A 23497-nucleotide genomic window follows, 5' to 3' on the forward strand; every position below is an offset into this window, starting at 1 on the left:
AATGCAGTTTAAAAACAAAACTGCAGACAGTTCCATTAACACTCTGCAAACTCTCAGCTGACAGCAGGTGTAGGCTTTCACCTACAACACTAGAACACAACAGGGCTCAGAAATAGTGTTGCAAAGCACAAGCAATAATAACTGCTAACAGTGTTTTCAGTGTAAAAATAATCAAATGGAAGAGTGAATCATGCCAAAAATCAGGCAACATATGTTTAAGCGTTTATTTTTTAATTTCTCCAGGCAGACGAGGGGGCGAGCTTTTGCTTACTAATCTATTGCTCGGTAATGGAAAAACAAAGGTGGCTAAGCTTTGATGGAATAAAGAGCGGGGATTTTTATTAGTGCTAGGAACAAAAGATGGAAAAAAGATTAAAGTGACAAGAGGAGCTGAGAAAAATACAGACACAAAAAAAACCCACTCTCATTCCTAACTAGTGAATTATGGTTAGACAAATATAAAATGACATCAGAAAGTGGGTACTCTAGTCCACAAGAGGAGGCTGAGTCATGTTGACAGAAAACAGAATCTGAGCAAATACCTAGAAAAACTCACAGGCATATTATTTATGTATTTATTTATTTATTTTGATTGTTTGTGTTACTCATCTATAAATCTGTACATTAGTGGCGTGGATTTTCCAGTGATATCTCTTTCTGCAACCATTACTTCTTGTGGCGACAAGTGACTAAGTGTTTATGAATGTGTGATTTGAGCCATTCAACTAACAGTCACAAAAATAACACCACTGCAGTATGGTGCTCAGAGATGTGCAATAAGTAATGGCGGAACAAAAATAGACCTAGTTACCAGTGATATTGTGTGTAAAATGTAGTTTATTTAATATGAATGTATTGTTTATGCAATGTTTGTTGTATAAAAGCACTTGTGCTGTTGGTCCGAGTATCATCTGGGCTATAAACCTATGACACAATCTGTGGATGATTCATAGAACAGCTCTCTTGGTCATGTAATTTATTTATAAATTATATATTATTATTATTATTTGTGGAACACACATGAACTTGGGTCTTATATGGTGAAAATGGGTTTTCTACTAGCCTCCAAGTTATACCATTGAAACTTAGAAGTCTTTTTCTAAACTAAAGATGCCTTTGCCTTCTATTCCTTATTTCTTTTTTCTTTTTCATTCTAATCTTACACTTTTTTCTTCTCCCTTTTCCATTTTCTTCCTTCCTTCTATTCTTTTGTAAGGTAGCTAAACACATTTGCTCCTTCGATAATGTCCGTTCCTGTGAGGATCCTCATTAGGTCTGTGCTCTAATTAATCCTCCTTGATTTCCATGTGGCTTCCTCTCTCTTTTGCACTCTCTCTACCAGCCCTGCAAATCCTCACATGGTGGATTACTCTTTCTCGTGGGTGGGGAAAAAAAAAACAGAAGAAGAAAATGTTCACAAGTCATTTACAAGAAGCACATTTCGGTTCTAACGCCCACCGCAGGAATTGTAACACAGGGAAAGACCTTTTCATTATCTATTTGTATGACAAAAAAGGCATGAGAAACTGACCTCTGTGACCGCCATATGGTTGATCCAGAGAAGAAACAAGTATATTTAGGCTGGGTTGTTATGAGTAGATGTGGGTGAGTAGACTCCTGAACATAGTAGGCTTATGAGTCTCTTCTATGACTGATCCTCTAGTGGTGGGCAGTCTTTCTGTACCGAATCAATCTCAGGCATTCCCTGTCTGCCTCCAAAGCCCTCTAAAGGCCTTAAAGCCACTGAGAGCTCTGCACTGATGACTTGCTCATGGCTTCCAGAGTCAACCTTCAACTCCACAGCTACAGAAAGAGACTCTCACTTCCTGTGCTATCCCAACATGATCTCATGAGAATTTATTGATATTAATGGTGTGGTTGCAATACACATAAATCAATATTAAATCATAAATATTTAATAAATTATAGACACTCTAGTGTAAATCATTTAATATTGACTGCTTCTAAAATGTAATATTATTGTATATGAACAGCTTTACAGATGCTTTATGAATCATTTTAGGTTTGTAGAATATTGAATATGGAGTCTAAACTTAAAAATGTTAAAATGAATAAAAGATATGTGTTTTAAAAAATTGGTGTATAATAGTATATTGTGACTAAAGTTCATGTCACTGTAAATGTATCTGCTTTTTAAAATTGTTGTTAGGTTTGGGTGAGGTTAGGAATCAAATATACCTTTGGGGGAGGGGTATTATTATTATTATTTGTTCATCCTAATAAGTTAGGTGGGTGGGTGTTGAACGTAAGATGACTGTGTGGCTTCCATCTTCCATCTGTCCATCTTTCCAGTCTTATAATAATGTGACTGGTTGCAATGGAAGTCAATCACTCTTAACAGTAGAATATGTAAATCCTGGCACTGGCGGAAACCATCAGTTCTCCATTTTAAATGGGAATGCTGGCATGCAGTTGAATGTCTCTCTCATTGGAATGTGCTTTAATCTTCATAATCCTGAGGTTTGAGGAATACTCTAATCCATGAGAAAGTGTTGTCACATATTTTCAATTTCAACCCTCCAATGGAAAATTGCACTCAATTGGGAGTAAGCGATATGAGCATGATGAAGGTTTTTGATCGATAACCTCCACATCTAGCTGCTGATTGAAACAGATATTTCCCGTGGAGTTGTTTTGCTCCATAATGATCTCATTTCATATTCTTGCCTTAAACAGTTCCTCACCATCTGATGCATAAAGCGGGCTGTGCATCAGATGGTGCAGAGCCCACCCAGCATAGTCACGCAAGATTGATGGTGGCGAATGGAATGCAAGCTAGTTTTCAACTGTTGTCTTTGTAAGGCCAATTTGTGATAAACAGGCTCAGGGTTTCCAAATAGATATACTGGAAACATTTCTGCACTATATGAAACACCATAAAACATGCCTGAATATCCAGCTCCATCATCTTTTAAACTTTTAAAATAGATCATCACAGGGTCAATTAAATTAAACACTTTATTGTAGGAAGCATTTGTGGGCCCCAAAGTCTAAATATGCTCTTGGGCCATTTGCAACTGTTCCTTTTACGTAGACAAGATACATTCTGAATAAAAGTGTTTGTTGTGGTTTAAGACCACTTATTAACCCAACCCAGCCTAAGGCCAAAGCAGCATCTCTTACAGATGCCATTAAAGTGAATAGTTCAGTTGCTAAGCTGGAAGATACAACGATTTAGTGAAACAGCAGGAGAAGGCTGTAGTTTGCCCAGGAAAATCATTAGGCAACAGAGTCAGTATGAGTTGTAGGCAGTAGTGTACATATGGTCAAATGTTTTCCGATTGTCCAGGAGCTTCTCAAGTCAGCATATACCACAATATGTTCATCCATGTCGGTGTAACCCGGCATCAGATGGATTTTAGATGGGGCACATTTATCTGCTTGTTAATTTCAAGCACAATAAGATAAATAGCTTCTGTCGTTTATCTCCTTTGCAGATCCAGCTGTGAATTCTGCTGTTGCAACAGTCTTCTGCAAGCAAAACTTCATCCCACACATTGACATCTGTATTCAGAAGGCCTGACAGGTAAGATACTTTTAAATTATACTAATGTTCTATGGATAAGTGAAACTCAGGACTCAACATTAAAGTTGGCCTGCTGACAAGGAGCATTTCAGACCAATTGACAGAACTCTAACTTGCTTTTCTCAGGCAGTTGATCTGGATCATGTTCATTTTTTATGCCTTGCAAGCTTAAACATTTCCTTTTCTGTGATGTGTTGTTCTAACGAATATAATGATATCAAGCTATGTGTAATTTGGAAAAAGTATATATATAAATATATATATACATTGTTCTGGCATGGTACTCTAGATGGCGCAGTCCGTCTCAGTCTGACCTAATGACATTATTATCACATGGCAAAGCTGATTGGTTCTCTCCTGTATCGGTAGCCAATGAGCTCACTGTTTAGGATACAAATATATGACTAGGGCTTACTGTAGCAGTTGCAGCTTGCTTCAGAAAGCCTCCACCTTCCCAAGCTCCACCTGTATAAATCTACTACGAGGTGATTCATGTATTCTATATGGGGGTTATTTAATTTATGTTATATTTGTAGTAGCAATATTTCTTTGCTCACAGCATCATGTTGTGGATGTATTGGCAGCAAGTCTCAGGTCCTGCTCTGCCGCAGCAGCAGCAGCAGTGTAGCAGATCTTTTCCACCAAGACCAAATACATCATCATTGTCATGTACATTACCATGCCAATCCCTCAGAGAGTTGTCATGACAGAAATATTGTTAGGGGTCCTGAAAGTACTACAGTAATAAAAAACTTACACTTTGTAGACAAGTATAGGCTTACTTTATTTTAATAAAACTGTGAATGTTTTTGTAAATGTGACAATGGGACTGGGATTAAATGCCTTTTCCTAACCTTCTTCTTCATATGAAGTCTTGTTTCTGCTCTGTTCTCCTTCCTCCTGATCCTCTGTGTCAGTATGACATTTTCTCCCCAAAGGGCACATGTGAGATGAAATTACTCTGAGGTGTCAAACACGTAATTTCCACGTGTTTAAATGCCTAGTTTCAAATGCCATCGTCCACTAGTGGTGCATGGCGCAGTAAACATTCTGGCCACTTGCAGTTCCTGTCACGTTTCTGGTTTGTGCTTCAGCAAGGAACATGAAGCTGAAATACTCTTTGAAATGATTGAGAACATGTAGGTAAGAGACCGTAGTTGTTTTTCATGTGGTTCCTTTTCCTGTGCTTGTTTTGTGAAAACGAGTTTAAAGGGGGAAAATCTCATTACCTCGAGGCATACTAAAGTTAAGCATTTGGTTGCTCTTTTCTCATATTTTTACCATCTGATCCCTTCCCTGATCCCTCCCTATGTGCTCTCTTCTATTTCATCCTTCCATTTGTTTCCTAATAGTAGATGCTGAGAGCTCTCACGCTCCTCTCTCAAAGGCTCATCAGAAGAGTGCAAGCACTCTAAATTTTGCCTCCTAATTCAGCCATGCTGGAATTACACGTAGGTCTCAAAGGCGAAAAAGTTGGAAAAACCATGACTGGAATAAAAGTCTCAGCATAAGGGTGTATGTGTGTACATCCTTTTCTACAGTGTCAACATTACTGTCAGAATGCTAAAACGCTCTGTAGAAATTTAATTAAATGTGTAATTTTTTTAATGCTAAATGCTTTCTGATTCCAGTATAATATCCAGAGATGACTGTAAGTAAGCATTTATCGGTTCACTCACCTCAAATTATATTATGCTTACATAAAAACAGTTTAGAATACACAGCTAACTTTGAATGGAGGTCAGTGGAAAAAGACGCAGCTACTACATCTACCAGCAGGGGCTAATGGGGCCTTATGAATCAGCTAAACCTCAACCCTTCATTTAAACATTCAAATCAGCCTCGCACCATTATCTCAACCAATGGCGTGAGTTTGGGTCTTAGATCTGTTAGGCTGAACAATCATGGGGTGGGGGGGCTTTAGAATCAGAATCAGAATGAGCTTTATTGCCAGGTATGTTTACACATACCAGGAATTTGTTTTCATGACAGAAGCTTCCGCAGTGAAACAGAATGACAGCGACAGAACAAAAACACAGATTAAAAACAAAAAAGTAAATAAGGAATAGCAATTTACACATTTACAATCGTATGTTCATGTATATTCTAATAGACAGTTTTGTATGTACAGGTAAATGATGTGCAAATCTGAAGTGTAGACTAAGTGTGTGTGTTAGATAAATAAGTGTATGAGTGAATGAATAGTGTTGTGTGTTCCACAGTTATTGTCAAGTTTAATATTAATTAGTAATTGATAAGCTATTTTTATAGTCATCAGTGAACTGGCTGCACTCCACAAGAAGTTGAATTTGAATTTGAATTGACCCTTCTCCGAGAGTATAATGGACAGGCGATCCGACCAATCTTAACGTGCCAATCGATACCATGCCAATCCCTCCAAGAGTTGTCATGACAGAAATATTGTTAGGGGTCCTGAAACTACTACAGTATAGAGATGAAGATCTTTGTCCGAACCCGACGGGACCCGATGGGACCCGACGCATTCGGTCAGGTTCAGGCTTAATTTATATAATTTTACGCGGGCTCAGGCTCGGTTTGCGAGGTAAACGAGCGGTCATGTGATGTGTTTCGATTAGCACGAGAAAGATGCGAAAATGGATGCTGAGTAGGTGTAAAGGAGGCTTGCCTCTGGCGATTACGTTTTGGTTGCACCAGCAACTAAAGCAAAGTATGAGGTGTGGAAAAGTTTTGACCATGTTTATAATGAGAATAATGACGCACCATCAGTGAGCGCATGAATGCTCTGAAGCCATCTACAGTGGATTCAATCATTTTCCTCCACAAAAACATGTAGGCTCTGTGAGTAAAGGTGTTTCAAATGATAACTATATTCACGGAGTCTTAAATGCATAATGTAGATAGAGTATATAGGCTAATGTTGGCATTATTCTTTTATTAAATGTCAGCTGCTAGTGGCAAAGCAAATCCGGCAGAGTCTTTATCGCTGCTAGCTGATCTGTTGTCTTAATTAAGTCATGTCAGTAAGTGTGATTGCAGAATGAGAGCAGGAAGTTTTGACTAGTACTGTGCATGCCCTGGAAAACAGTTGGCTGTGTAAACTTTCAGATTGACCACCTCTTTCTCCCTGTGCATCTGAAAGCTACTTTTACACTGAAGACAAAGTAATGCACGCCTGTAGCTCCATTCAACTTCGATCCCACAATCAGAGCACTTGTGTCGGAGAGAGCAGAATGTTTTTCGCCATGATTATTCACGGTGTGTGGCGTGATGGCTCAAGATCATAGATGAGTCTTGCTGAGAGACTCCAGTCATATACTTCTGAAATCAAGGACCAATCTGGTAGGTTGACAGGCAGTCACAGCTTTGCAAAACCAGCAGCTGATGGCTAGACGGATGAAATGTTTCCTTCAGATCTGAATAGATGTTTCTGAAGTGAAAAAGGTGCAAAGAAAGGAAGCTGAAATCTCATTCAGTATCAGGAGCTCTTTGAAAACCATCTCAACTTAACAGCACAAATCTATGTCACAAATGATAGCTCAGCAGCACTAGAGTGTGGCATCGCTATTAGCTACCAGATGTGAAGGTTATATGAAAGAATGATTAGTCCTGGCTGAATTCTGAGTAGAAGTGTGACAGTGTGTGTTCTGATAAGTTACCACACCACTGGTTTTCTTTATTATTCTTTGAATTCATTCTCAGTGGTTGTTAGTTTCATGTTGGTTTCATGTGCGATGATCTTTGACTTGGCCAAATAGAAGTGGATAATAGAGCTACGTAACATGAAATTAAATATTAAAGTAAACAGGCTAAAATTAAGGAGGCAAAGGCATTTTTTTTGCAACAGTAGTTATGTAACAAGGATAAGAGTGTTTTCTTGACTATAAATGCACCAAGCCACTATCAAAACAATCATCCAACAGGGCAATTATATTGTGACCTAAACTGAGGTTAGCCATTGCCATCATTATTTATGATAATACATTTATCAGAATGGGTCATTTGCAAGGTAGCAACATTTGCAAGGTAGCAATGTTGTGCCCGCTGTGCTGGTAAATGTCCACATGAGTCCCCACTCAGTAGTAGAGACCATTCATCCTGAGTAAATTACTATTTCAATTTCATTTATATAGTATAGTACTATATAGATACCAAGTTCCCCATTCTGCTGATGTAAACGACATAATGGCTGCAGATCGAATAAGAAAAGAAAAGAAAAGCTGACTGATAGCTGATTGGCTTACTAAAGGCCTTGGTGGTCAATGAGACCTCTAAAGGCAGTTTATTTGCTGGTATGAAGAGACAAAGACATTGTGGTGTGTATTAGAGCATACGTGTCAGAGAGCATTGAGTCACTGAGAGCTGAAGTTCATGATGCTGTCCGCCTTGCTGACTGATGGGGTCATGTCACATCATTTACCAGAGGCAGACTTTACATCACGACATTAAACCACAATTGGCTCAGTTAATTGTGGCATGCATATTTAATACTTCCATTTGTTGAAGACAAATAATCTTGGAAATTCTGCACTTTACCATAATTTTTTGGCCCTGAGATAAGAATGAAAATATATCTTCGAATAAAAATGGTAATGTTGTTTTGTGTCGCTGGTTGTGGCTGTACCACAAGGCTGTTTTGCTCATGAACATCTGAAAACTTTAACTCAGTGTTGAGATTTCCGTTGTTTTACTTGCTCATTTCATTGGACCAGGCTAGCCAGGAGTAGGGATTTGAAAATTTTATAATTTGACAGATCATCAGCTTTCTGCTCATTTGGTCATTTGATAAAAGGGTTTATGGGTTTTTATGCTTTCTGTTTTATTAAAAAAAAATTATTTTATTTTATTTTATTCATTTAATAAAGCACTTAATAAAGAAGCACATTGTAATAAAATAGCAGATGTGTAATCTAAAATACCTGGATTACATTTATTGACAAATTTAATAATATCAAATATGGTAACAAATGATTCTGTTTTGGCCCTTAAAATTATTTACTTTTCTACTGTATGTATTTATTATTATTATCATTATTATTATTATTATTCACTATGAAGGCAATCTTTCCTTTATTTTCACAGTGAAATTACATTGTCATGCTAGTATGTGCCTGTTTTCTTTTTCTTTTCTTTTTTTCTTTTTTTTCCGACAAGTGTGAATTGAACAGGTAATTGTATATTCCTTTTTTGCCCTCTGCTTTTAGTGTGTCTCATTTTTCAGTGCCGCCAAGATCTCTGTGTTTCCATTAGTTGGAACACAGTGCATTACAGGCCCCATTATCACATACTGGGAAATACTGGGCCCGTGAGTACACTTCTCTCTTCCTGTCTCATTCTCTCACTCTCTTTTAAGCAACTCACATATCTATATTTAAAAGTTTAAAATTAATAGCATTGCATGAAATACATTTTGCTTTTAATCTCATGCATAAACATGAATTAGTATGAATGTATGCAGTATGGAAGTATGGTTAAAAGTAGTCTGCAAAGCTAAAAGCTGATTGAAAAGGCACATATTTGTCTTCATATTTAGAAGTGCATAAGTGCATAAACCTGACAACACACACAGAAAACTGAAAATCAACATTTCTGTCCAAAAATAGTTTGATGCTGATCACACTTTTTTCTCACTGTATTATTTGCATAAGCACACTTTTGCAAACATGTGACTTAAATAGAAGTTTCTATTTCTGCTTGTAGTGCTGATTAGCCCCGCATACTTTTGAATCTCATTGGCCTGTGTGTGTGTGTGTGTGGGTGTGTGTGTGTGTGTGTGTGTGTGTGTGTGTGTGTGTGTGTGTGTGTGTGTGTGTGTACAAGTAATTAAAGTAAACAAATGGTCACATAAATAGAGTTTAGTCCTCTTAGCACCTCATAGCAAAAAATTGTGGATAAAAAAATATTCATTAATTCCTTGTAAAAATTAATAAATAAATGCATTTGTAAATTGGCCTAATCACTACTTTCACTAAGAGTTATCAAACTTGATAATTGGTTAAAAGCAGAAGTAGTTTCTTAAGCTGCTCGATTGAACTGGTGTTGCTGTGACTAGTGGTTTTAATGGCTCTGTGTCTGCCAGTGAAAAACTGTGAGGGCAAAGTAAGTCTGCTTTAGTAATGAAACACTATTCACCCTATGTTCATCTCTTCACCCTCTGTTTTTATGTTCGTCAAGTACTTATATCTGAATCCTCCTCCTTGATAACTCAATCAATCGTCTGCTCTTATCTATCAGTGTGAGCAGAGATTTAGCACAGGGGTGGGGGGATTTTTGCACATACACACACACACACACATACACACACACACACGCCTTATCGCCAAGAAAATATATGAAGCAAAGGTTAGATCACAGCAGAGATAGACATTTTGAACCATTTCTGATGCCTGTATATAAGGTGTTACTGATAGATATCCTAAAAGGAAAAAAAAAATACTTGTGCAACATTCAGAAATTAATTAAAAATCTGTTTAAATTACAGTTACATTTTCTGAATTAAAGTTGATGTAGCAAAAAGCCACAGAGTAGAATTAAAATTTAAGGATATATGTATTGGAGTTCAAAAGTTTTGGGTTTTAAAACCTTTTTGTTGAAAGACTCTTATGCTCACCAGGCTGCATTTATTTGTTCAAAAGTGCAATAAAAACAGCTATATTAGTGTTACATCTAAGGTCTGTCTCCTGTTTCACTTTGTTTTTTGGTTCAGTCATTGTAACCTAGTTCTCCCCAGTCTATTTAATTAGTCATGTTATTCACCTGTTCCCTGTTTATCACTTATCTCATTCAGCTCCCACATTTGTTCTAGTGTGTATATAATCACAATTCTTTGTCCGATCGTGTCTAGGTGTTACGTCAGTGTTAGAGGATGTATTTGCCTTTCTGCGTATAACATATAGAAATATTATTACAATTATTAATTTAAAATAACAACTATTTTTATTTTATTTTATAGTTTAAATGTAAATGATCAATGCGATATAAATCATCAATGTAGACTAAATAATTGGAATATTCATTAGGTTGTATTGCTGATTGATATTATTACATTTATTAAAATTCATATACTTTTAACTGATTTTCATTGGCTTTAATTTATATTTAATGTAATATAAAGTGAAGTGGTGCATGCAATTAGGAACACTCCTATTAACTGTTATACAAAAATGTCTTGAGTCAAAAGCATCCACCTCATCAATCCAAAACAGTTCTTAAGAAATTAGATTTAGCTGACAGCATTTCCACAGTTTGGCCTTTGCTGAACTGAGAGATGGATGCGCAAACATCCATTAAGTAGGCTTCTCTGCTCTGATAAGAGCATGGGTGCCATAGCTTAGCAAGAGCTACTGCCTGTTAAGTAAGATTGAGGGCAGGTGCTTTGAGCTGAGATTGCTTTCGGGAACAGGGCGTTTTGTCTACTAAACAGCTGTCTGGATTTATTCCTTACATATTCATGCATTTTTTATTAATGGCTAGCCAGGGAACACTTGGGTCCTCCCGTAAAGTATTCTAGCTTGATGAATGCACATATGGATTCGTAAAAAAATCAGAGCGATCCATCCAAATTACAGTAAGCAGGGTTAATGTCAGCTTATATGGCACTCAGCTGCAAAGCTTCCCTCGAACTTACTGTGGGAAGGAAGTCCACTTGCAAGGAATCATGACTTTGTTTTTTTTTCTTCACTCACATACAGTAAAACCAGCAGTATCATAGCACATTCTTTGCTTTGACCACTCTGTAGTTAATCCTAGAAATGACCTTTTGCACACTATTGAGTAAAAGAAAAACGGACAGGAGTGGGGAATGAGAAAAGTTTATGATTAAAAGGAATGATTAAAAGGTTATTTAATGCCCAGAGGTTGAGGTCTGAGCAATCTCACCCAAAATGGTCAAAAGTCTGAAGTAATCGGAGGCAGTCTATTCATCATGACAAGAAGACAGTGAAAGAAAGTACCTGCTGTCACGACTAACTTATTCCCACTCACTTTCCTGGTTGGGAAAACTAGGTTAGATTAGTAGAAAATCATTTTATATACTATACTGTAGTGGAAAATTCATTTTAGAGGAAAATCTACTATTTTGGCTCAAAATCACTAATTTTGACAATGAATGTCACTGTTAATAAAAGTTCCCTCCAAAATTAAAAGAATGTTGAGTTTAATATGTGGAATCTATACAAAAATGAAAATTGGCATAATTTAGTGGAACTTGTATTTTTATTTTTATTTGTTTTCTATAAGACATAACAGAAGATCATTTGAACAATGGAAGTGAATGGAGGGAACTATTTGTGTGTTTGTGTGTGTGTGTGTATGCGTTAATTTTTGGCTGGATTAGCTGTCTATTTCCTGCCTGCAATGGAATACTGAATAGAGTGGAATACTCAAGCCCAGTTGATATCTTTTTTGTTTGTTTGTTTGTTTGTTTTTTTGCTCCTGCAGTACAGACCTCTCATTCGATCTCTGATATTTGCCTCTTTGTGGTCCGTTAGACTTCTTACTGTGCCATATTGTGGTAAGATAGTCTATGCTGTGCTGACAAAAATATTTTTCTCTCTTTCATAATCTCTTTATCTCTCCCTCCACCCCCTTTTTAGCACCCCACTGGTTTGTGAAAGGTCAGCTTTCTACTGCTTGACAAATCCAGAGCGCGATGAAAACAACCCACAATAAACCTCGGTTTTAAACAGATAATGTAATTTATTTTTAAATGTTAAATAGTTTCTGCATTAAGTGAGCTAAGCTCACTGTGAGCAAAAAAAAATGCGAGAGAGAGAGAGACTTCATTGTGGATTTTATTGTCTATTTTGCATAACACCCTTAGTTTTCAGGCAGGCCCAGCCAGATGCACAGAGGTATAAATGCCAAGGATTTCCATGTAAACACCAATCCAGTGGCCTTCCTGTCTTTCTTTTCCTGTCACATTTTATTTTCTCATTTCATTAATTGTTTGTGCAGGGGTCTATAAGACCTTTCCACACTGGTCTTTGTTTACTCAAAGCCACAGAAACAACCTGTCCTCCAACCAATATGCTCGTATAGGTCGTTTGTCCAAATCCCTGAAATATGACCCATAAGAGCATATACTACAATTGTGCCCCTTTCGGCAAAAGGTTGTTTTCATATTAATGTTTTGTACATTTATTTGCACTGTGATTTGCATCTCGTGTAGCTCAGTTGGTAGACTATTGCGTTAAAACTTTATATGCAATCATGCTATTATGGGTTCAATCCCAGAAAACGGACGTGCACGTAAAATGTATATGCTCAATAAATCATAATTTAGCATGATTTCTGTGAGGGTTAGGTTTAGGGGTGGGGTTAGGTCTGGTCATTCGAACGAATAAGCCACCTAGTAAAATGTGTACGAATTACTGTGAGATTGGTGTAAAAAGTCCACACATTGCATTTAAATAAACATGCGTTTTGATTGGTAATGACGTTATACGTCATATCATGACGACAGACGCAACGCGATACTGTCATTATTTTTACGCCCGCTAGAGGCCACTTAACTTTAAAATGTAAATATAGGTCGCAATAAGGTGCTTGCACAAACGACCTATATGGTCAGGTTTTTTTTGGAGGACAGGCTCCACAGAAACTGGGTATTCTAACTTCCACTACTATTAACAATCTTCTAATCATGTACTCCGTCCAGCCCTTTTCATGGCGGAGGTGGGGGTGGAGAGAGGGTAAGTGATGTTCATCCATCACACTGAAAAACTGTAGAGGTCACAGAAAGCTGTTCACCATTTTTCATATTTTACTGCTGCTATGGCTTGAGCTTTTGCAAGAACATTTTTATCTATAAAATGTCAATCAAAAGGATGTATGTATTTGGTGGCTGACAGCTTGTTATTGGGGTGACACTTGCAGAGACAAGGAAGAAAAAGAAGGATAAATATTTATTTTCTTTGTCTTTTTAATAATTTTTTTGTATATAAACACACACACACACACACACACACAATGTATATGCTGTTTGAATACCCTTATGATTTATCACAGATCTTCAGCTCTTCCATCAACAACATGAGATGGTAAAGCAGACAATCTGCGTTTACATTAAGACTAAGAATGGCACCTTCCAAGATTACTTTGTATTATAAATTCCTTGATGACAAATATTTCAATGAAATTGAGATGTCAGAGGAATGCATCGGTTGCTTGTCAACAGAAGTGGTTTATAAACAATGGCATAACTATCCCTAATGCACCTGCACTGGGGTCCATGAATTGTGAGTATTATATTGAATTATACTGAGCTTGGGTTGCACGTATGGCATAATTAAGTCCAAACAGAAAAGTAAGAAGGAGCAGTGCTATGTTTTCAGTTAATGATATGATTATATTTAAAGGTTATACCTACTTACATGTTTGGGAAAATTCACTGATATACAGTCTGGTACATCCGTAACTGAAGATGGCCCATGCCATCTCCCTGACAATGAACCTTCAAACAGACGGTACTGTCTGCTCAAGCAGACACTCATGTTGGAGCACAGAGCAACATAACTTTGAACACACCATGCAAGACATCTTGTTTATACCATAGGCTGAGAGTTTGAAGAGTATGAGTGAAGGAATGAAGGGTGCTGTTGAGGGACAAAAAGAGAAAGTTTATTGATCACCTGCCTAAATCAAATGACAAGTTAAGAAATGATGAGTATAATAATATAAGCTTGCCTTCTAAAGGATAATCAATCAAACAGGAAATATATTCATACCAGCTATTGCAGTCATATTATTATGATTATTTTGGAATTTAAGTACATGGATAGAGCACAATGGATGTGCAGGGCATTCCAAGAACTTTTCCCTCCGAGATTTAATGCATCATCTGTACTACAATGTTATGTTCTCTTATTCATGTAGGTTGAGGCCTCTATGTTTTCAGCTTTTTCACAGATAATCAGGCGAATGTCATTATTCTAAACATTCTCTATGTTTACTTCTGCCACACACAACAAAAATCACAATATTTCCAAAAAAGCAATTTTTCATCTTTACATAATGCATCATTTATCAGCAATAAAGGAATCTGTGTATCAGCTGGAATCTACAACACAACAGGGATACATGTTGTGATGTTTCTATTAATCACTTGCATCTTATGATAAATGGCCTGTTGTAAAATCAGGTAAGGATGTTTAAAAGCACACATCCGTCACTGCGTCAGTCAACTACTGAGATGAGTCTTTACAAGCAAACATTTTTCCAACAGAGAAAGAGGATCATGGTTGCATATAATTAGTGGAGGGAACTGCTTTTTGTCTTAATTTTGTCTGTCTGTTCTTCTGTTGATCTGTCATTGTGCCATTCTGTCATTCTATCCATCGTTTTATTGCTCTAACGCATGTTTGTCTAATGGAATTTCCTTAAATCTGATGCAGTGTTCATGAGAAGAGCACCTTGAACTTGAAAATGATATCGCTTATGCAAGCATTTATGCAACATTTTTACCCATATTTCTTATTTCCCTCTTGAAAGGAATGTATTTAGATCTGGTCTCCTTAGATAAATCCAAGTATAAGAGTTTAACTCTGAAAATGTCATGCAGATGTTAGCATTAAAAACAGTGAACGTTTTTCTTTTTTTTATCACAAATTGTCTAAACAATGATTCACTGATAGGATAAATCTGCATCTTAATATACAGTGTTTTTTTATTTATTTATTTTATAAACTATGGCTCAGCAATCCATAGCTGTGTTTCCTCCTTAAGATTGCATTCCCAGTCTGGTCACCACCTTGAAAATTTGGGATGTGTAAGTGTTTTGAGTCGAATAAGTTATCGATCCAAATAAGCAATAGGTAATAGGAGCAAATAAGTAATATGACATTTTCGTTTTCATGTTAGGAAAAAGAACAGCAACAGAGATATCAAAGTCAGCCAAACTGACAGACTCGGCTTGTCATCCAGACTGATAAAATGTCCCTCTCAGACTTCTTGAGAACACCTGTGAGATACTTACTTTACTTTTGCCGTTGATCGAACACTCCTGTCTCAAGAGGAGGAAGAGTCAATTGTCTCCACAGCCTTCAATGATAACAACATCATTAATAACTGTGATTTTATATAATGCATCTGTTACATAGGACTTATAAAGTCATAAAAACAATTCATCAGTGCTGGAACTCCCCTCCAGGGCATGATGCGATGGCTGCGATCCGGCTGTAATGATCCCCCACCCCCCGAACCCCAGCACTCCCAGTTAAGCTGTGCTTTTGCGTGCACCGGTTACACATGCATTCATTATCATGTTGGAGCCTATGTGACATCCAATGTGCAGCGCTGCAAGCGCCCCTCACAATGCCTTCTGATTGCAGTGATTCACTCTCCAAATTAGTGACATTTCTCTTAATGTGTGCCTTGCTTCCAGCAACAAAAGCCCATTTTGCATTCCCGTCCTCATGGCACTTTATGTAAAATGACTGCGCCTACTCAAGCATACAGCAACTGAGGATTCTGATCATCACAGTCAACCTGGATGACAAAAAAAAAAAAAAAGCAAAAATCAATGGAGAGCGTGACAGAAGGGCAGTAAATGAGATGAGGGGAACAAAAATAGGCAACAGATCCACATGACGCAACACAAATTCTAGAGAAAATGAAATGGAACCAAGTCAAATTTATGTGCTGGCTAAATCTGTTTGCAATGCTTTATAGACGTATAGATGTATGCAGGGTTCTGATACAAATAGACTGAACCGTGGAAGCTACATGGTGAAACTTCTGTAAGCTGCTTGACACCTCTCATTATCCACATGGCACACAAGCTGGGGAGGGTATCCAGGGCACCTTACATCATCTGCTATGATTCCTGTTCCTTTCTGCTTTGATTACCTCTCCAGGTAAGAACACAGTAAATGGAAGGAGCCAGACAAGAATATTGATTCTGTTTGCAGTTTATTATGTTTTTGCTTTTTTTATTTTCATAATTTGTATTAATTAAAAAAAATTGGGTACACTACCATTCAAAATTTTGGGCAGTAAGTTGGTCAGTAGTTGGTCGGTAAGATTTATTTATTTTTATTTTATTTTATTCAACAAGGATGCATTCAATTTATCAAAAGTGACAGTAAAGAATTTCGCATTGTTACTCTTTTTTTCCAATAAATTGTTGTATTAATAATCATGAAAGAAAAAAAAATTGTTTCCACAAAAATATTAACCAGCATAACTGTTTTTAACTGTGATTAGAATTTGACATTTTTGAGCACTAAATCAGCATATATTAGAATGATTTCTGAAGGGTCATGTGATACTGAAGACTAGAATAATGGCTGCTGAAAATATAGCTTTGTCATTGCAGGAATAAATTAAATGTAATTAAAGTAAACAAATTTACTGTTGTTGAGCATAAGACATATATTTTAAAAACAGTTAAGAATTTGTACCACTCCAAACCTTTGAAAAGTGGGATGTAGGAGTTTTTCAGAGCAACGAGCATGTGCTTCAAAAATCCCTCTGAAAACCCCTCCCTCACAATTCTTAATAGAGATTGCTATGTACCCAAGTGCTATTATCCCAAGTAATTTTTAGTAGACTGTATTTCAATTAAAATTTTGCTACTCCTAGGAATGCGGGCTTTTTGCAAATGTCTGCAGAAAGAATTCATGTGCAACTCCATTCATCTCCCACGCATAATCCTGTCTCTCCGCAGCTCTCTACTTTTTAGTATTCCTGATTCTGTTCACTGCTTTGTCCTGCTGTGCTAATTCTCAGAAATAGCCAGTTTTACAGAATGCAACCTGGCAGGAATTTTATCCTCCCAGCAAGACCTGCAAGGGTGGATACTGCCTTTCTTTCCAAGATGGAGCTGTCTGCTGGTTCTTCAACAGGAAGTTGGTTTCCTTGCAAAGTTCTGCCCCCCCATTTTAGGCTTTACCCAATGATTTGTGACGGTCAAGGTTGCAGATTATTCAAATGCTGTTCTAACATGTAAATATGCCAGTCTACACTGCATGGGCTGAAAAACACAGCCCTCACTACGTGAGTTTTATGAGTGTTGCCCACAAATATTCCGGATGCCTTTTGGTGACCTTCACATTCCCATTTCTAAAGTGGGAAATATAAAAAAAAAAAATAGATTGAGAGCACAATCTGGCAGCGTCTACTGTCTGGCCAATAATAAAAATGGACAGGCTCAAATAAGATGACTGTGACAAAGGCACTGGGACTGCCAAGAGACTGTCTGGCAGGAATGACTATCTGAGTTTCTGGACCGCGTGCAGAGAGTATCTTCCTGGGAAAGCGTAATCCAATGGTCCCCTGAGGTTGTGTTGGAGGTGGAAATGTCTCCAAACACCCAAATTACTCTTTCCACAGCCACCGGAATCACTATCTCACTATGTCCATAGTGGACGAAATGGACCGATTCAAGAAATAGTAAATTACAAAAATTAAATTAACACTACAGGTTATTTGAGATTTTTCTATACTGAATTAGACAAATGAAGATAAATGCCTTAATCAAAAAAAAAAAAAAAAAAATTAAAGATACATTTAAAAAATAATTCAATCATGGTTATTGAGAGCGCTGTGGTCGTTATGCTCTTGATATTATGTTTAATATTTTATAAATATGATGTAAAATCATGAAAACATGAAACATGAAAATTAAAAAATTAAAAATATGACAAAACATCTTGTTATTAGGAGAACATATATTGTTTAAATGACATAACTCATTATTATGGCATTATTGAGTGTAAAATTATATGTGTGTGGCAGCAATGTGCCACTAAATAAAAATATAAATAAAATAAAAATAAATAAAAATATATGTAATCATTGTGTTCAGTTCACTCACCGTGAGTGCTTTAGTGCAAATGTAAATAAATATAGTGAAACACATTGTCATAGTTATATATAATGAAAGTAAACTGAATTGTGACACTGAATAATATAAATATCACAATATCGCAGACTGTAAGTGTGTTGACATATTTAATCAGATTGGGTTTATGATTAATGGCACCAAAAGCAATTAAGCACCTCTAACGCTGCTGTTTATGTAATTATATACAGCGTCACAGACAAAAGCTGCAGTGCAGAAACAATCCATCGGTGCGCTATAGTGATCGAGACGAGAGAGACAGAGTGATTGAGATTGAGAGAGTTTTGACATTGAACAGTATCATGCACCACACTGAACTTCCGAATACTCTCTGCCAAATTTACAGAGCAATTTGCCTGGATTTCCAGTGCACTAATGTGATACAATCTGCCCACCAAATGAGTGGAGTGTTTACTGCGCTGGCAGAAAATTTCAATTGCAGATTTTTGTGGCTAATATACAGGGAAAATGCCAGTAAACATCTCTGTCCATCAAGTTAATGCTAATGTACTGTCATTGCCAAGTGCCATGTCCCAAGTTCTATTAAAACGAACTGGTATGAAAGGTGTTAATATTGAAGCATTATGCAGTGAAGTACCGTAAAGACAGTCATCATGTGGTTTCGAACATGAATTGTAATGAGCAGAGAAAGAAACATTTAAAAATTCTAAATACGACTGCAGAAATTCATTTGCAACTCCATATATCTCCCTTGCATAATCCTGTCTCTCCTCAGCTCTCTACTTTCTAGTATTCCTGATTCCCTTGACTGCTTTGTCCTGCTGTGCTAACGCTCCACAGAAATGGCCAGTTTAACAGGCTCCAACAGAATGCAACCTGGCAGGAATTTTATCCTCCCAGCAAGACCTGCTAGGCTGGATCACCTTACTTTCCAAGATGGAGCTGTCTACTGGTTCTTTATGGCAAGTCCAACAGGAAGTTGGTTTCCCGCAAAGTTCAGGGGTTTTTTCCCCCCTCATTATAGGCTTTACCCAATGATGTGTAAAGGTCAAGGTTGCAGATTAACAAAAAATGTCATTTAAATGTCTCTGATTTTAGAGACATTTTAAGATAGCATGTATTTTATGTAAGAGAGCATACTACCGTATTACTACTCTGCAAAAATATTAAGGATAGTATGCTATTTTGAATGTAGTATAAACATTAGCTTATATGCACTAACATTCTAGAGTATAAGTATTTGATTGAAATGCGTTACTTCTTTTTTTTATAGCTACTGTATTGAGCGTTTTGATTTTTCCCATTGATTTTTCTTCAAGTGGTCTGTCTACATCTCCTTACTGACTCTGCTATTTCACAGATGTCTTTCCAGTGTGTGTGGAACTTGGACAGATATGGCAGAAATAAGACATTACTTATAACATTTAATTCGTCCTTACTTTATTTTAGAGTTTTAATTCTTCAGCTTTACTACATGGTATCCATATGTTCTGTACAGTTTGTGTAGTTTTTAAGTTTCCAGAGGCTGCCCAAATCAATAGGCACTCCTTAATATGCTTTACATCCACTTGAAAATATCAAGTCTAGTGTTCAGTCTCCTCAGCTGCACTCTAGCTTCACCTTACACACTTCCTTGCCCTTCTTTATTTCTGAGGACAACACACAGAGTGAGTGCAAGCATCAGCAAGTATTGTGTTTTCAGGAAAGCGTTATATTGAACACTGTGGAAGTGAATCCTATTTACTGAAGGCCGAATCTCAGGGCGAGTGCTTTACTGGAAGTCCTTGAGTGATGTCTCTTTGTTATGCCTCCTATTGGAACACTTTCATGGTCAAACTTTCTGAGTGTTGCCATGGCAATGCAGACAGAGGTTTTCTTTATTGTGACTGATTGAAAAAAATGACATGAATGAAAATGGAATGTGGAATAGTATTACTCATTTTACAGAATTACAAAGAAGTAAATGTACTTTTTATATATATACATTCACTGCTTTGAGGAAAAATGCTTTAGTGACTCTAAAAGTGTTTATGCGTGACATGGTGCCACAGCAAATGAGATAATTTGTTCCCTATTTGTTTGCGTCTTCAACACTTGTGAACTGAATTTTTCAATCCGGCCATTTTATTTATTTTTCTATGTTCTTTCAGATGAGTTGTTGCCCATGTAGAGTGTTCCAAATCAGTCAGCTATGAGATTCCAGGATGGTTAGGATGCTGCCTATGTAGGCAGCCGGCAGTGAGGCAGCTCAATAGGTTTTGGAACAGAACTAGAGTCATCTGTTCAAAAACGATGACTATGTTAAACTTAGCCAGTAATATAACTTTGGACTTCAGGGTAAAAGAAAGATATAGAGCTTTTCACAAGGCAAATTGCAAAATGGAGGAATGCATTTTGAATGCCAAATCGACGTCTATGTGACGGATTAAGCCAATTCCAGGGATGGATCAGATGTACAAATGCCCATGGAGGTGGAGGAAAAAAAATTATAAGATTCAGTCCAAGAACTTGGTATTCTGTCAGAAAGGGAAGAAAATGCTCTCATTCCTCCAAAATTTAGAAAAAAATAAACACTGAAAACTGCAACCTACACTACAATCAAAGGTTTGGGGTTGTTAAGTTTTTTTTAAGAAGCCTCTTATGCTCACAAGGGCTGTGTTTATTTGATAAAAAAATAAACTGTAATATTGTGAGATATTAGTACAATTTGAAACAAATTGTTTTTTAATTTTAAAATATGTATTCCTGTGATGGCAAAGCTACATTTTAAGCAGCCATTATTGTTGTCTTCAGTGTCACATGATCATTCAGAAAGCATTCCGATATGCTGATTTGCTGCATTTTCTATATCAATGTTGAAAAAGTTTTTTAGCATTAATTTTAAATCTTTTAATAGATTAATCTATTTAATAAATATAAATGTTTTATTGTATTATAAATGTCTTGATCAATTGAATACATTGTTACTGAATAAAAGTATTATTTAAATAAATAAATTGCACATACAATATCATACCACATTAGATTACACAGTAAATTGTGTAGTATGTATCCCTACAATCAAGGATGTATAACTTTAAAAAACAAAACATTGAAAGGCTGTTGATGCCTTACACCACTGCCTATGGGCAGCTCACCATGATTTGTGAGCTAACAGTCTGTATCTGTTCCTCTATGGTAGTGTTAGAAGCTTCATGGTTAAATATATCTCTGGATTGTCAGACACTGACCAAGGCTGTTTCTAAGCTTATTGATTCATTAAGTAGCTTGAGGCAAGCCTGAGTAACAGCTCCTTAAAGAAAATGCTGAGGATCAGTGCTTAGCGGTGCTTTGTTAACCCGTGTTAAACAAGCTTAACTCTAAGGCCCATCACTCTGTTTGGATCTTAGAAAGGAACTGCCTGCTCCTTTCACTGTTTTTCTGTGTTAAGAGAAAAGACAGAAAAGGAAGACGGATACCCTTAACACACGCGCATACTTCCTAAACTCTCTTCAAAGCAGCTTCAATTAGAATAGGAGGTTACAGTTCAACAACTATTTGTGGTAATTGCATGTATTTGCATAGCTGATGAGGGGAAATTATGCTGCAAATGATGAACTTGCAAACAGGCCTTTCAACCATTACAAATTAATTTATAATTTCACTTCAACAATATAAATCAGATTGCATAGTCATAAAACTAGCCGTAGTTAAGTGTAATGGGTGATGGTTCAAAGTGCAGTCAGTCATCATTTCCATATGCAAGTACACAGATATGACAGTGTGATAATAAACAGTTCTATCACTCTTACTTATAATGGTCTTGGCAAGTGAAAGTGCTTCTTTGCTAACCGAGTTTCATGTGATCAGGGCTCTTAACAGAAGGATTCCTAGATGGTCTGTGTGTGCTGAATGAAATTAAAACATTTGCCATATTTAACTGGAAGTTTTCCAGATGTTAAATCACAGCTGTGATAACTCAGCCATGTGGGATTTTGTCAGACAGACCCTTTATTTGTTAAATGTGAGCAAGTTTGTCACAGCTGCACAAACTAATATGCTAAGCTATGTAGATAAAATAAATAGCTAGTGATGCTATCTCGTTAATTACATCATAATGGTATTCTTGATAATTAATAACTTGCTTTCATAGTCATGATCTGAATAGGGTTGACTGGCTGAAGTGAGATAAAAGTACAGTTGTGCAATTAAATACACTTTAAAGGCACGTTAAATACACTTTTAATTCATAAAGATGACATAAAAAAGTGCCAAAAATGTGTCTCCTGGTGGAAAACAAAGACTTTTTAAGATGAAAATGACATGAATTTAATCAGTAGATGGCAGCAGAGGATCACTCATGCAGTTGCCTATTCACACCTAAGTTATTTTCACGTTTTGATGTTAGATTTATTATAAAATTGCTATTGTAACACATTTTAGTACTTTTACTGCACTGACGTATAAAGTATAGAAAGTGCAGGAAGTCACAATGTCTTAAATTATTAATCCTAGATGCCAAAGCCTAGAAAGATTAATTATTTAAATACTTAACTAGTTAACTACAAACTAAATATGTTCATTATAAATGGTATGACAAATATAAAATAATGCATTCAATATTTTTATATTTCATTTGGAAACTAAGTTTTATTTTTAAATTTAGATGCTGCCAAATACATTTATCCAATTCAGACTTGCTGCTGTAGTTTTGATGACTGAGCTGGCTTATCTAATACCAGGAAGTAACCATGCATATAGTACATTCCATACTGAGTTACTTTATTTACAGTATTTTTGCAATTCTTGCTAATTTCCTGACTAGCGATTTGTGATTAATTGTTAAGACCACTTAAAAAGCCACTTTTTTGGCTTAATATTATTATTATTATTATTTTTATTTATTTATTTATTTTTATGGAACTGGCTCTTGATTCCCAAACGTATTGTTAACAAAGTGGTTTATGGTTTTCTTGTACATTCAGGCCATTGGCTTTATAAGCAAAATACAGTGTGAAAATGCTCAATTGAAAGCTTATCTCAACCACAAGCCAGGTTAACGTTTCTCAAACCACTTCTGACATTCACTTTTGTTTTTGCATTACAAAATGAAAACTGTGATGAATTCAAGGAAGTGTAGCAGGGATAAAATCCTAGCAACTAAATGAGCAATCTTACCAACTCTCACT

General features: G+C 36.5%; 1 protein-coding gene across 1 annotated transcript in view; it reads left to right on the forward strand.

Annotated features, from left to right (window-relative positions):
• LOC132113748 (leucine-rich repeat and immunoglobulin-like domain-containing nogo receptor-interacting protein 2) overlaps positions 1-23497 on the forward strand; it is a 282038-nt gene that overhangs the window by 116053 nt on the left and 142488 nt on the right. Inside the window, exon 3 of the mRNA XM_059521717.1 lies at positions 3459-3547. The gene's annotated coding sequence lies outside the window, so the exon portion shown is untranslated. The remainder of the gene's footprint in view (positions 1-3458; positions 3548-23497) is intronic.

Source organism: Carassius carassius, chromosome 33 (assembly GCF_963082965.1).
Source record: "Carassius carassius chromosome 33, fCarCar2.1, whole genome shotgun sequence".
Taxonomy (NCBI): domain Eukaryota; kingdom Metazoa; phylum Chordata; class Actinopteri; order Cypriniformes; family Cyprinidae; genus Carassius; species Carassius carassius.